The sequence below is a fragment of the Mauremys mutica genome, chromosome 10 (genome assembly GCF_020497125.1).
Source record: "Mauremys mutica isolate MM-2020 ecotype Southern chromosome 10, ASM2049712v1, whole genome shotgun sequence".
Taxonomy (NCBI): domain Eukaryota; kingdom Metazoa; phylum Chordata; order Testudines; family Geoemydidae; genus Mauremys; species Mauremys mutica.
Window position 1 is genome coordinate 42,253,852 of NC_059081.1, and position 15,656 is coordinate 42,269,507.

At 42.3% G+C, this 15,656-nt stretch overlaps 1 long non-coding RNA gene across 1 annotated transcript; it reads left to right on the top strand.

Annotated features, from left to right (window-relative positions):
* The first annotated feature begins 3,016 nt into the window (after nt 1–3,016).
* On the top strand, nt 3,017–15,370 carry LOC123343291. The gene is made up of 3 exons (XR_006572178.1): nt 3,017–4,073; nt 12,828–12,936; nt 14,954–15,370. It is a non-coding gene; the product is annotated as an uncharacterized LOC123343291 (long non-coding RNA).
* Nucleotides 15,371–15,656: the final 286 nt, after the last annotated feature.

Here is a 15,656-nt window from a genome sequence, read left to right on the forward strand (position 1 = left end):
TGTCCTTTCAATGTAGAATTGTGTATGTAGAATTTCTTAGATTTTTAGGCGCACAAACAGAAAAAAAAAACAGAAATTCCATCGTACGGCATCATATTGACAACCACGTGATCAACAGCAGGGTTAGAACCTTTAGATCCATCACACAGATCTCCACCTCTTGAGCAGACAGAGTAACCAATAACAATAGTAAGTTGTCATCCTCTGTGTGAACCAGCACTAGAGGGGAATGAAACTCACACTTTGCCAGAGGTTTTCTCAGATATTTACTGAAAGCACAAGAATGGTGAGACTCAGGAATCTTGGGTTCCTTTACAGGCTCTGAAGTGGAGTGTGCTGTAGTGGGCACAGATTCATCTGCCCATTTCACACCAAGTTGGATCCCCTTCTGCCCCATCCCTTCAACTTGTCCCTATCACAATCCTGTCTCTTCCCCACCCTGTGTCTTTGTCTCAGTCCCACTCTCCTTGACTACTCAGTGCCTGTAATCACTCCTCAGGCTTCTCATCCAGTCTCCTTTTCCAGCCAGTCCTAGTCTCCCCTCCAGATTCGCTGTCTGAGTACCTGTCTCTCCTCCTCTCCACACCAAGTCCAAGTCTTTTTGACCAGCCATTCCCAGTGACCACTCCCAGCTCCTTGTCAGATCTATCTATTCCCTTCCTCACCCCCCTGGCTCCCAGTCTCAGTCTCCCTCCCCAGACTCCTTATCCAATCTCAGTCTCCAGCCCCCATTCCCTTTGCCCAGTCTCCCCTCCCTGTGTCATTGCCCTGTGTCATTGCCCTGTGTCATTGCTCCTTAGCCCTGTGTCATTGCCCAGCCAGTACAAGTTCTCCCACTGAACTCCAGGTCCTTCTCAGATCTGTTTCCCCTCCCCTATTCCCATTCCCCACCACTGGTCCCTAGGCCCAGTCTTTGTCCAGCCAGCTCCAGTCTCTTCTCCTACCCCAGCTCCTTGCCCAATCACATTGTCTCCCCACCAGCCAACTGGCTCCAGCTCCCCCAAACCCATTTTCTTTATCAGTTCCCAGCCTGTCTCCATGCCCAACCAGTCCCAGCCTCCCCTCCCGACTCCTCAGCTCCCAGTCTCCCTGCCTAGCCAGTGCCAGTATCTATACCCAGTTCCAGTTCCAATCTTATCAGACCCTTTGTCCCAATCTAGCCCTTTCCCTCCCCCCACTCCAGATTTTATCCCTCTACATTCAAATCAGAGGACATCCTCCTACACACTATCTGGGTGCCAACAGAGGGGTCATTGAGAGTACAAGAGAGACGGGATCCCTGCCATCAGTTCCAGTGCCCAGAAGCAGCCATTACAGGGAAAGACCGGCTTTGCCCCTAGGCTTAAGGAAACATGCTCAGTTGCTCTGTGGAGATGGCACATGTGCAGTCTAGGCAGCATTAGGAGCTGAAAGAGGCTTGAGCATGCCACTGAGGATGAAATCTCCAGAGGTTTTAGCTGCTCCAAGTCTCTACTGAGCAGGTCTGAAATACAGTTTTTCAAAGGCTGAGTGCTGAAATTATGGCTCTATGAAATGTCATTTACACGGTCTCTAGTTGTTTGAGAAAGACAAAGAATGAATTCCATGTTCATTTCCTGAAAATATGTAAGGGAGAAGTTTTGCAGTAGAAAATTTGTTCTCATGTGTTTTGTTAACTACATTCCAAACATTTATCATAAAAATGTGATAAGCTTGTAGGCATTACACATGCATGTTGTAACTTGAGGAGAGATGTTCAAATAAAGTAGGAAGATGACAGGAGAAGACAAAAACAACAGAGCATGTAGGAGCTACCGCTGTGAGTTGGCCTGAATGGGGAAGAGAGGAAGGCATCTGAATGACAATATAGAGCTTTAGAAAAATACTACTGAAAACTGAACCTATGCCTCTGTACTGGATTTGATTTCTAGAACAGCATTAAAATACACACAAAAGGCCAGATTCTTATACCCAGCTTTTCTAAGCTCTTGTCAGGGCCCATTGGTCCAGACACAGCAGTGAACTGACCAGACACATGGATGGATTTTAAGCAGCAGGCCATAACTTCTATTAACTTAGACACAGGGAAGGGGCACTACCCACCCGTTCACCCATACTCTCCTATACCAGTCATTTAAGTGACTCCAGTGCCGGTGTTACAGGTCTCAATGGCCACTGGAATTTGTCTGTGGCTCCAAAAGGCCCAGCTCACTGACTCTGAAAGTGCAAAAGGAAGTGGCAACAAATGCCACTCTAAATAAAATGGCCTCCCTACCACAGCTGCATATACATGCTAGAGCCTTTAATAGCCCGGTCGGGGTCTCTACCGTTATGGATAACCTGTTGTTCTCTCCTGGACCACCATTTAAGAGCATCTGTACTATGAAGTACCCACATAGTGTACCAGTAGCTGGTGGTGGGATACAGTGGAGGGAGCCAAAGACACGGTGTATCATACCACCAGGTGTATAAGTATGGGTCGTTTGTGATGGAACCCTTCCTGCATCCTAAATTCCATCTGAGTCCACAGGGCAACTGAGTCCTCACTAGTCCCACGGTTGTCCAGGTTCCAAAGGCATTGCCTATGCATCCCTGCTGACATGTGGGGTGATAATCTGCCATCCTGAAATTGAGATAGAGCCCCAGCAGCACTATTATCCACCCCTGGATAGGATAGGACAGGTAGTTCATGAAAATAAAACCTTGTATAAAAAGAAAGGATGTTTAGCCACCGGCAGCGTAAAACAAAGGCCCTCACCTGCCTCATGCTCCAAGCATTCTTAGCCAACAGTCTACTTACAACATAGAGCATGGATCAGTTGTCACTCCAGAAACAGTGACTCCCTCCAGTACACGGGAAAAAACCTCTAGCAAGGTGACTTCCCTAAAATGCCCTGAGCCACCCAGCTTTCTGGCCACCTCTGAGCACATCCCTTACCTTGAAAGTAAACCCCCAAAAACTCATTCCTCAAGGTGTTGGATTATACCTGCAGCTTGGCCTGGAGCAACCAGTCTAAACACCATATTGAAACCTATTAAACTCCTCCAGAAATCTTTCCCACTAAATCTTACTTCATTTCCCTGGTCATTTCAGTAAAGTGGAGAGGTTTAGTTGTTTTTTGGGGGGTGGGGTGGTGCCAGATGGGCACAGAATGCCTCACTGGGCACCACCACTCAGCACACAACATTTAGGTGTGCCCTGATCCACACCCCAGCATCCTGAGAGGGGACAGAGCATTCCACCTGGCCCCTTCAGAGTGGTTCCCTGAGTGGGCACATGCAGGACCACCAGTCATACCCTTGGCTGGAGCCTCACAAGCTGCCTCCTCCCTCCCCCAACTGGCCAATGATTCTAAGGAGGGAGGGAGGAGCTACTCAGTGTCCCTCATCGAGTATCTTCCTCCCTCACTGCTGGGGCTGTTCCTCTTCACTACCAGCCCAATCAACTTCCCCCAGCCATTAAGGTGTGTGGGTGGCATTTCTGACAATAAGGGAGCACTGAAGTGCAGCAACATCTTGTCCATATCCCTTTTATCTCTGCTACTCCCACCCTGCGCAGAGCAGGGCTATGTCGGGTTATGCATGTGGTATACTACATGGGAATTATCCTATGCAGGTAAATCAACTTTTCGTCTGCTTTGTACCACTCAAGCAGTACTAAGTAAGTAGAATAAGAGCCCGGATCTCCCTCAACATGTGAGCCACCTTCTCAGGTGAATCATGTTATGTTTCCTCTCCCTCCATCTTAAGTTTCACAGAAATTAAATCTGCATTTCTTCAAAGGCCACCCAAATGTATCCCTGCAAGTTGTTCTTGTTGCTTTAGAAATTAGGCAACAAATACACATCCTGATTTACAAATAAGAGATCTGTGGCATATATATATTTCTTCCATGTAATTGGTTCTCATTTAATCCTGACCTGAATGTAGATCATTCTTGATGTACAGCTTCAAATAGCCTTTGAACTAGGATTTTTGGTTGTTGTTACTTTAAATGATGAAAAAATGCCCTCTTATTTTACAGCTTGCATCAGATGCACCAAGATGAAGAACAGTGACAACATAGTTGTTCACCCATAACCCCAGGACATCAGGTAAACTGACAGTGTGTAATTACAAAGAGGTGATATTAAGTTAAAACATATCGCTAAAGTAGTGCTATTGCACATGCATCCCTTGGTTTTCAAGGCAGTGTTTAAAATAAAAAGCCTTCACTGAGACAGAAAAACTGCTATAGTTATATCATAGCACACTGAGTTTCAATCCTTTTAATGAAAGACATAATTCTTCTGCTGTCTGCATCATACTATATTCTCATGCAAAACACTTTAATGCATAGTGTAAATTATCTAAGACTTTCTTAGTATGTATTACATTTCTTAATCATATTGGATGCCATGTTGCAAAACAGATTGCTCGGGCTCTGTATGCTAAGAGGGTCTATATTTGAAAACTGAGGGGGGCTTTTTGTTTGTTTTTTTAAATGGACAGTATTTGTTTCTAAATGCATATGTCATCAATGAAGCAAAAACTATTTTGTCCAAAATGCTTGGCATTCTAAGATTTTTTTTACCCAAACCCCTCTGAAACCTGGAGATGTGAATACAGCATCTGGATGATCCAGTTTCTCTGAATTTCAATATCAAAAAATATGGGCATATTTGGAGCTGAATGAGGTGGAATTTATCTGAGCTAATGTTTTCAGCCACATTTATCCTTCTATTCAACAAGCTTTTGGTGCAGTCACAAAGATTTTTTTTTTTAAACAATTAATCCTATTTCAAGCAGGGCACTGCAGTTGCCAGCTTAGCAAACCACTTTGCCCAAGGTAGAAGAACAGGAATTGCACATTATTAGAATGTAAATGGCTGAAATCTTCATTGGAAAGGTCTGAGCTTTGAATTATATGCCAGGTCTTATTGATGAGACCCTACAACCTGCTGATGCACATGCTATCTGATTTACTGACACATACGGTTGATTGGCATCATGAAAGTGCTAAATAAATCTTTTTATACATGCTGCATTCTGAATTTCATATGTGGCTTCCTAACTTTGAAAAACTCTAAGATACCAAACAATTTGGTCTCAGCACCTGATTCTCCACTGTCTTGATCTGAGGTAGTCATTTAAGCCTGAGCAAAGCAAGTGTAAGATGCTACCAAATCAGAATGGCAGAGTGGCAGGGCCCCAAACTGCAAGTCTTGGGCAGGTGTGGAATTTGCCCCCTAAGTGTGACCCCACTGGCCTGACCGGGGGCTTCCCCCCCAAATATAGAAGTCAAACTATGCCTATGGTTTACAGTGGTTCTCAACCTTTCCAGACTACTGTGCCTCTTTCAGGAGTCTGATTTGTCTTGTGTACTCCAAGTTTCAGCTCACTTAAAAACTACTGGCTTACAAAAATCAGACATAAAAATACAAAAGTGCCACCGCACACTATTACTGAAAAATGGCTTACTTTCTCATTTTTACCATATAATTATTAAAAAATCAGTTGGAATATAAATATTGTATGTATATGGAGCAGTATAAACAAGTCATTGTCTGTATGAAATTTTAGTCTGTACTGCTAACTAGTGCTTTTTATGTAGCCTGTTGTAAAATTAGGCAAATATCTAGATGAGTTGATGTACCCCCTGGAAGACCTCTGCGTACTCCCAGGAGTATGTGTACCCCTGGTTGAGAGCCACTGGTTTACACAGATGCAAATGAGTTCATAGGGTGCAAGGCAGTGGGCAGTAGGGCCCTCAGAGCTTGTGGGGATTTGGCATGGGCACCTGAGAACAGGACATACATATGAATACTAACAAAGCCCTGATCTTATATTTAAAATTGCATTTATTGCATTAGCCACGATAGCTCAGACATGCTGATTATATCAGCTCTCTAAAGACTGACTTGATTGTTGTTATATTTTTGTCTGTACTTAAGACAAATACATATAATTACAAACAAACAATCAGCCAAATTTTTAGAACAATCAGCCAAATTTTCAGCCTCTCAAGATTTGTCTCAATATTATTACAAACTGTCCGTGTGCTTGAAATCAGTTACTTTGAATTATGGAAAAATGTGGTTATCTAAAAAAGTGTCAGCACCAACAATGTTCCTTGACCAATTCTCTTAGATAAATGGTTCCACAACAGCTCAGACAGTATTACTGCATGCCAAATATTATTAATCTTCATGAATATAGCTTGAAAACTTATTAATTGTAAAGCAATATGTACCTGTTAAGAATGAGCATTTATACAAAGCATGTAAAACCCAGTTTTGATAAATACAAAGCTTTAAAATTAATGTCTTATAATGAAATATAGACCAAAGTAATGAAGGTCAGAGACAACATCAAAGGTTGTGACACTTTTTTGAACACAGCACAAAAGGATCCAACAGGAACAACTTGTATATCTTTTGGTCTTTTTGTTCATAGTCTGGATCAATCACTGGCTGATGCTTGTAGCTGTTATTCATGACCTGTCTGGTGGCGTTATGACCTTTTCTATTTTATTGTTTTATTTGATGTTTGTGGTATTTTATATAATTGATTTATGTATGCTGATATGTTTGGGAGCTTTCTGGTAATATACCACAGTGCTTGTATGTCTATAAGTAATGACACATATTGCAGTTATTGCGCCTTCTTGGCCAGGTCACCATTGTAAATAAAACTTGTTCTCGATAGACTTTTATGTGGTTAAAGATTTTGACTTCTTGAGTGATTGATTGAAAGGAAAATGTTTGCTAACAGTCTACTGAGTGAACACAAAAAATGTATTATTTATATCACTAATCCAGAAAAAATATTTTCAGCCTTTTAAAATAATAGGATAAAATGTAGCATAAACCATCCAGCTTCTGCTTTGTTCTGCTGTCTATATTTCCCAAATTGCATGTTTCATAATGTTTTGCTTTCCCCTTACATCCAGTAAACCTCATTGTGTTTCACAAAGTTCATTATGGTACAGAGGAGGAAGTATCTCCAGTGTGGCAGATTTTATCAGAAAATATACTGGAACTGTCCTTTTATTTACTTTTCCTCCTCTCAAAACAGTATACAGGGCCGGTGCAAGGATGTTTCGCGCCCTAGGCGAAATTTCCACCTTGCGCCCCCCCCCCCGCACCCCCCGCCCTGAGGCACCCCCCCCGCGGCAGCTCCCCCCCTCCGCCCTGAGGCGCCCCCCTTGCGGCAGCTTCCCACCCCCCACACTCTGCCCTGAAGCACCCCCCCACCCCAGCACCCCCCACCCTGCCCCAGCTCACCCCTGCTCCGCGCATGAGCACCCCAAGCACGCCCCAATCAGCTTAGGTGCCACAAGCCTCGGAGGCGGGAGAAGTGAAGCAGCCACGGCGTGCTCGCGGAGGAGGCGGGCCAGGGGTGACCTGGGGTGGGGAGTTCCCCTGCGTGCCGCCCCCCCTTACTTGCTGCAGGTGGCCCTTCCCGTGCTCCCCTGCCCCAGTTCCCTCCGCCTAAATGCCGGCGGCGACTGGGGCAGCCAAAGATCCGGCCGCCGTGGTCGCTGCCGAAGAAAATGGCGCCCCCCCAAATCCTAGTGCCCTAGGCAACCGCCTAGGTTGCCTAAATGGTTGCATTGGCCCTGACAGTATATATATCTTTTTTAAATCAGAGAATGCATAGAATTGGAGTGAATAATCAAGCTGTGTAAGTGGTGAAGTTCTCCTGCTAGTCAAAGGAAGTTCAAACTTCTTTTCATGATATGTGGGTTATACAAAACTATCTGAGTCAATTGATGCCTGCTGTTTAATCAAGAAACATGGACCAGGCTATAGAGTAGAACCTCAGAGTTACGAACTGATCAGTTAACCACACACCTCATTTGGAACTGGAAGTACACAATCAGGCAGCAGCAGAGACCAAAAAAGCAAATACAGTACAGTTCTGTGTTAAATGTAAACTACTAAAAAATAAAGGGAAAGCAGCATTTTTCTTCTGCATAGTAAAATTTCAACGCTCTATTAAGATAATGTTCAGTTGTAAACTTTTGAAATAACTTTTTTTTAGAGTTATGAACATTTCAAAGTTATGAACAACCTCCATTCCTGAGGTGTTCATAACTGAAGTTCTACTGTATATAATACTGTAAAATTAATTTTAGCATGTATAGATAGTGGATTTTCTGCTATACAGACTCTGAAACGTTCTTTGGATTTCTTTTGCTCAGCTTCCAGAGAACCTAATCATGATTTAGAAAATGAGCTGTTCAGCACTGTTCATACACAGTAAAGGTTCAAGGCTTTGATAGTCTTCTCCTCACTAGCACCCATTCATATCAAGATTCATAGATTTCAGGGTCAGAAGGGCAGGGCTGCCCGGGGTGGGGCAAGAGGGGCAATTTGCCCCAGGCCCCGAGCCCCACAGGGGCCCCCACCAGAGTTTTTCGGGGGCCCTGGAGCGGGGTTCTTCACTCGCTCCGGGGGGCCCGGAAAACTCTTGCGGGGCCAGGCGCAGGAGCTTCTTCTGCTCCCGGTCTTCGCCGGCGGCGGGTCCTTCCACTCCGGGGCGGAAGGACCCCCCACTGGCGAATTACCGCCGAAGACGGAGCGGGACCCGCCGCCGAGTTCAGCTTGGTCTTCGGCGGTAATTTGGCTGCGGGGGGCCCTTCCCTTCCGGGACCCGCCGCCGAAGTGCCCCGAAGACCCGTGGCGGGAGGCCCCCATCCGCCGAATTACCGCCGAAGACCGGGCTGCACTTCGGCGGCGGGGAGGGATTCCGGGGGGGTGGTGTCTTCGGGGCACTTCAGCGGCGGGTCCCGGAACGGAAGGGCCCCCCGCTGCCGAAGACCCCGGGCCCCCAGAATCCTCTGGGCGGCCCTGCAGAAGGGTCAATTGTGATAATCTAGTCTAATCTCCGGTATACCACAGGCCACAGAACTGCCCCAAAATAATTCCCAGAACATCTCTTTTAGGAAAACAGTCAATCTTAATTTAAAAGTTGTCAGTGATTGAGAACCCACCATGATCCTTGGTAAGTTATTCCAATGGTTAGTTACTCTGTTAAAAATTTGCACCTTATTTCCAGTCTGAATTTGTCTAGCGTCAGCTTCCAGGCATTGGATCATGCTATATCTTTTTCTGCTTGATTGAAGAGCCCATTATTAAATATGTTTCCCAGGAAGATACATGTAGACTCATCAAGTCACCTCTCAACCATCTCTTTCAGTTAAATAGATTGAGCTCCTTGAGTCTATCACTATAAGGCATGTTTTCTAGTCATTTAATTATTCTCTTGGCTCTTCTCTGAAACCTCCCCAATTTATCAATATCCTTTTTGAATTGTGGACACCAGGGCTGGACAGTGTGCCAGCAGCAGTCACACCAGTGCCAGAAACAGAAGTAAGAGAACCTCTCTACTCACACTCAAGATTCCCCTGTTTATGTATCCAAGGATTGTATTAGCCCCTTTGGCCACAGCGTTGTACTGAGAGCTCATGTTCAGGTCATTATCTCCCATGACCCCCAAATCTTTTTTGAAACCATTGCTTCCCAGGAGAGAGTCCAGCATCCTGTAAGTATGACCTACATTCTTTGTTCCTAGATGTACACATTTACATTTAGCCTTACTAAAATGTATAGTTTGCTTGCACCCAGATTGCTCTGGATCAGTGACCTGTCCCCTTCATTATTTACCACTCCCCTAATTTTTGGGTCATCTGCAAACTTTCAGTGACGATTTTTTCTTGCATATCATTAATAAAAGTATTAACTAATGTAGGGCCACAGACTGATCCCTGTGGGACCCCACTAGGAACACATCTGTTTGATGAGGATTTTCCCCTTTACAATTAGTTGGGTCTTGAGTCCTATCAGTTAGCCAGTTTTTAATCTATTTACTGTGTCCCATGTTAATTTTACATCTTTCTAGTTTTTTTAAAATCAAAATGTCATGCAGTACCAAATCAAATGCCTTATAGAAGGCAAAATAATATTACATCAACAGATTATTATGTATACATGATCATCAATTGAATTTGTAATCTCATCATAAAAAGATACCAAGTTGGACAAGATCTATTTTCCATAAATCTGTGTTGACTGACATTAATTATATTACCCTCCTTTAATTCTTTATTTAGCGAGTCCTGTATCAGCCACTCGATTATCTTGCCCAGGATCAATGTTACATTGACAAGTCTATAATTACCCAGGTCATTGTGTAGACCCTTTTTAAATATCATCACTATGTTAGCTATCTTCAGCTCTTCTGGTACTTCCCCCATGTTCCAAGACTTTTGAAAAAAATCAACATTAGACAGTTCAGCAAGTTCCTCAGCCAGCTCTTTTAAAACTTATGGATGTAAATTATCAAGACCTGCTGATTTTAAAAAAAGTCTAACTTTAGTAGCTTCTATTTAACATCCTCCAGAGATATTAAAGAAATGGAAAGAGTTATCATATATGATCACATCTGCTGTTTCCCCCTCCCCCCAAATACAGAACAAATATTAATTGAACACTTCTGCCGTTTCTGTATTACTGATAAGTCTACCATTTCTATCTACTAATGGACCAATACCATTGTTAGGATTCTTTTTGTTCCTAATATACTTAAAAACTCCTTACTGCCCTTATCTCGGCTGGACATAGATTTCTCCTTGTGTTGTTTTGCTTCACTTATCGGTTTTCTGCAATTCCTGTCTTCTGATTCATATTCATTACTATGAACTTCCCCTTTCTCTCCTTTCTTATATAATTTTTTTTATAGATCCCTTCACTTCCCCTCTAACCCAGGCCAGTTTTTAACCATTCCAGCCTTCGTCAGGTGTTGCCCATAATGTACATGCTCAGATAAATCTTTCACATTGTCATCCAGCAAGAGGCTTGCCTTATCTGTCAATCTCAGCAGTGAATTTTTCCTAAGCTTTTACTTCTTTATACTTTCCTGAGCCCTGCGAACATATATATTATGGACCATGAGCTGAGTTGATATTCTTCTATTCAAATAGTCAAGACATTGGGTTTACATCTCAGCCCCAAAAAATCTATATTTTCAACAGCACACTGCTTTCCCCCTAGCACTGAGCTTGGACATTGGCTCAGAACGGATGCACAGAGAAGAGAGCTACCTATTGTACCATCTTGCGTTTTCCTCTGAGGTCTCCCATACAAGTACTGACCAGTCATGACTGTGCCTTACTTCAGAGTTCTGACAAGATCTCAGCCCAAGGATTTATTGTAGGCATAGGTGCTGAACTAGGGGTGCTGCCGCACCCCCTGGCTTGAACTGGTTTCCATCATATGCAGGGTTTACGGTTTGGTTCAATGGCTCTCAGCACCCCCACAATACAAATTGTTCCAGCACCCCGATTGTAGGGTCATTAATCAGTGTTTACTTCTCCCCCCGCCCCATGATTTAAACATCTTAGGTTGCAGAAGCACTAGAGGAGGAAACAAAGACTTGTTTAAAATATAAGAAAGGAGAAGAGAAGGTCAAAACTTCACTGAGTGAATCACCTCAACTACCAAACAAAATTGCTGTTAATATCCTGTTTTAATAATACATCCCATAGGGAGGGCTCTTAGTCTTAATTCAGTGTAGTGGGTTGAATTTATCCCTCGTATAACCTCATTCACTACAGAATTGTAACATTAGTGGAGTTGCAAAAGGGATACATATGAATATGGCCAGGTATGTTTGTTAATTTCCATCTAGTTACAGCTTCCAGGATAGCAATTTTCTATACTATAGAATTTGAAGTAATTAGGTGGAAAGCTTAGGAAACTACTACTTCTACTACTCCCTTCGTCAGGGAAAGGAAGGCGACTCAAGTTCATTTTTTCTATGAAGCTAAATAGATTGAAATAGATTCTCCTTTGGTTCCCCAAAAGCGGTGGACAAAATAGTAAAGTCAAACTGATTTTTTTGCTATACTTTGTAGCCACTTCTATGGAATATAAGGGTTAAAAAATTACATTCAGAGGCTTCCTAACTACACTTTTATTTACCAAGCTACAACACAAATGGTGGTTAAATGGTGGAACAGGAAAGAGACAGATAAGCAACAGAAGGAAAGAGGGAGAAATAATTAAAAAAAAAAAACAACCCTGGCTTTTCCACTAGCTCTTCAAGTCATCTATCAGTGAGCTAACAGGGCATCCCGAATACCCGAAGAAGCTTTATTATGTTTATCACCCATCACTCTTTATATCTTCCCTCAAGCTCTGATATAAAATTTTAAGTAGAGATAAGCCAAACTATTGTCAAAAAAATTAGGTGCTCTTCAACACTGGAAAACCTCTGGATACCTCTGGGTTGAATGAGTGTTTTGATTTTTTGTGGCGGCCAACTAGTGGCTGAACATAAAGCACAGTCATTGAGCTGGATCCTTGCATTCCTTGCACACAAAAACACACTATCTTTATGTAAGATGTGAGACTCTGCTAAATACAGTTAGGCTCCAGGGTCTTCGCTCAGGATTTTGGTAGGCACAAGAAATAGAGGATCTAGCCCTTAATTATCATAACCTCGCATCTGGTGACTGTACTTACTCTTTTCAGAGTAGCAGCTGTGTTAGTCTGTATCTGCAAAAAGGAGTACTTGTGGCACCTTAGAGACTAATAAATTTATTTGAGCATAAGCTTTCGTGGGCTACCGCCCACTTCTTCGGATGCATAGAGTGGAACATATATTGAGTTTGCATTGTATACATGACCACAACTATGATCCAAAGGGCTCTGGCTGTCCTTAGGCAGAAGGTCTAGCAGGGACGGTCCCTCTGGCCAAGCCATTAGGAGCTATGCTCAGCTCACCTTAGCTGGAAGCTACCTTTGTTTGTGCATATCTTGTTCTACCTTCACTGATTTGGTTTTTGTCTCTCTCTCTCTCAGGTGGCATGAATCAACGAAAACATCATTCCAGGAATGGGGGCTGTTATGGTACTGGGAAGATGAATTGGCTGAGATGTCAGAATCCTGAAGCACTCCAAAGATGGATCAGGTACTACACAACTTACCCAGAAAGACTGGCATATTTCTTCTAGAGATTATGCTTCCTGAAGTGAAGTCATAGCATTGGACAACTCTAATTGTCAGGAACAATGATATCTAGTCCCAGAAGTACCACTTCCTTTCATTCATAGGCAGAACAGCAAGTTGGAAGGCTGAAAAACCCAACCCTATCTCATCTAAGGAACATACAGTTTACCATACCAGATTGGACCAATTATCCATCAAGACTGGTGTTGTGTCTCACTAGTGGCCTATGTTTGATGCTCTGAAAAAAAAAACAGCTGGCCAATTATGCAGTGTTCGACATGGTGGAAAGGGTGGGAGGATTACTTCATATCTCTATGGTAATCATCACCCTGAATTGTGCAATTTGATTGCCCCATTCAAGCAAGTAAAGCTACAAATGTTATTACTGGTCATAAAATTATGCAGCCCTTTAAAAATCCTGCTACGGTATTTAACTCTTTGACCTCCACAGTTTAACTGCTGTACAAAGTAGTATTTTAAGTTTATTTTTAAATAAAATGTAAGTGCCTGAAAACTTGGTAGGCCACTAGTGACATTAAAAGATACACTATACCATTAATTTTAATGACAGCTTAACAAGTTTTCAGAAGTTTACTTTATTCAAAAATATTTAACAAACTACTAAGTAAAGCTGAAATTAATTTGTCAATGGCAAGCCAGACTTTTGGTTTTACTCAGATTTGCTTACCACTAAAGACTATTTACTCCCCAAAATGGCTGCATTTCTCTTTCTTGTGTGCGAGAGACTTTTGCAAATCCAAGACTGAGGCATCTGGCTAGGGCCAGAAAGAGCATGTAGTACACCATGCAGGCTCTCCAAACCACTCTGGCTACGTACCTCCATGCTAACTGGCAGTACCTTTGATATGTTTGTTATTAAGCCTATCCAGTTCAAATAATACGTACACCTTTACCCCGATATAATGCTGTCCTTGGGAGCCAAAACATCTTACCGTGTTATAGGTGAAACCGTGTTATATTGAACTTGCTTTGATGCACCGGAGTGCGCAGGCCCCTCCGCCCCTCAAGCACTGGTTTACCGCGTTATATCCAAATTCGTGTTATATCGGGTGGTGTTATATCAAGGTAGCGGTGTATTATGCAAATACCAGTGATAGTTTTGGGATACAAACAAGTGTCCACTGAATACAGCAATGAGGCAATCAAATTCACTTCATGTACATGACCATTGAACCCAGCACTCACTGTTAATGCTTTAATTTTGTCCCACAAAGCTTTTCTGAAAATTGTTTAAATAAGCTTCCTTTACAGAAAGAGAAAGCATGATGGGAGAAGGAATAACATCTTTAATTAGAAAAATTCAAATCAGCTCTTAATTTAATTCACCATACCAGCAGCCATGATTAGATCTGCATCATGATATATCTCCAATACAATCAATTTTCATAAATGCAAACTTTCCTGAATATGGTTCTGATGTATCCTGACATTTTAAAATATGTCCTATTGTCCTTTTCTGTGCAGCAGACCAAGCACAGAGTGTTCAGTCCTATATCACTGTCACAGTGGTATTAGACCAGATGGCTGCTTCCTTGCAGAATCAAGAATTAGAGATAATGTATGCTGTTCACTGTTATTAAAATGTAGAAATATAAGGAGTCTGTAGCATCCATACACGAAAAGCAGCTCAGATCCATCAGCAATACACTGGTGAAAAGGCTTTTTATACTGCTACCACACTCTTAAGAGTAAAGTTTCATTCCATGGAGCCATGGGCATCTGTTAGGCCAGCTGACTGCTTCTTTTGCACACGACATGTTGTAGGGCTAAACTGATCTAAGGTACAGGGTTACTTTGTTGGGGAAACATATTAAATTATTCTACAGTGAAAAACCTGAGAGCACCTTTGTTTTTTATTTTCTTGGGAAACAATTGTATGGACATTCCTATTAATATTTGTGAGGGATGGTTGTTTGTGTTCATGAAGAGTTAAAAATTGACGTTCTATTTCTCCACAGGCTTGCTAAACAGTCCTGAAGGAACTTCTCCATAATATGATATATCCAAAGACTTAGAAAATACTTCTTAGGTTGAGAGCTACAGAATTCACTCTAGGGTTGAAATCCTGACCCCACTGAAGTCAGAGTTTTTTCCCATTGAATTCAATTGGGGGGGGAGGGTGTCAAGATTTCACTCTGAACTGATTCACTCTTCAGCATGGACTGTCAGCTGCCTAAATAATGTCTGTGGCATTTTTGAGGATAAAGAGACCCATAGCAACTCAGCAGTGTGCTGAGACCACAAAACTCATTTCAATTAGGAATCTCGATGTCTGTATTCCAAAGTTTAAAGGTCTTAATTGTTTTTATAATAAATATCATTAACAAGGTTGAGGGTTTGTTGTTGAAGGAAATACAACGTATTCAAGAATAAAAATAAACCATCAATAATTCTTTGATGTCATAGGATCATAGAAATTAGAGACACAAAAGACCTTTTTGGTGAACTTGTCTGTCCTGCTACCAGTAAAGCATTATTCATCGCTGTATATTTCCTAGTACTTTGTACAATCTAGTTTCAAAGTGTTCCAACCTCTGGAGGGAGAAAATCTTAGTAATATTATCTCACCCCATCATTCTTAACTAGCTAGCAGATTACTTGCAAATATGGAGAAAATACAGTGGCAGAAATGGGGTAACTACAATTACACATAAAAAAAGT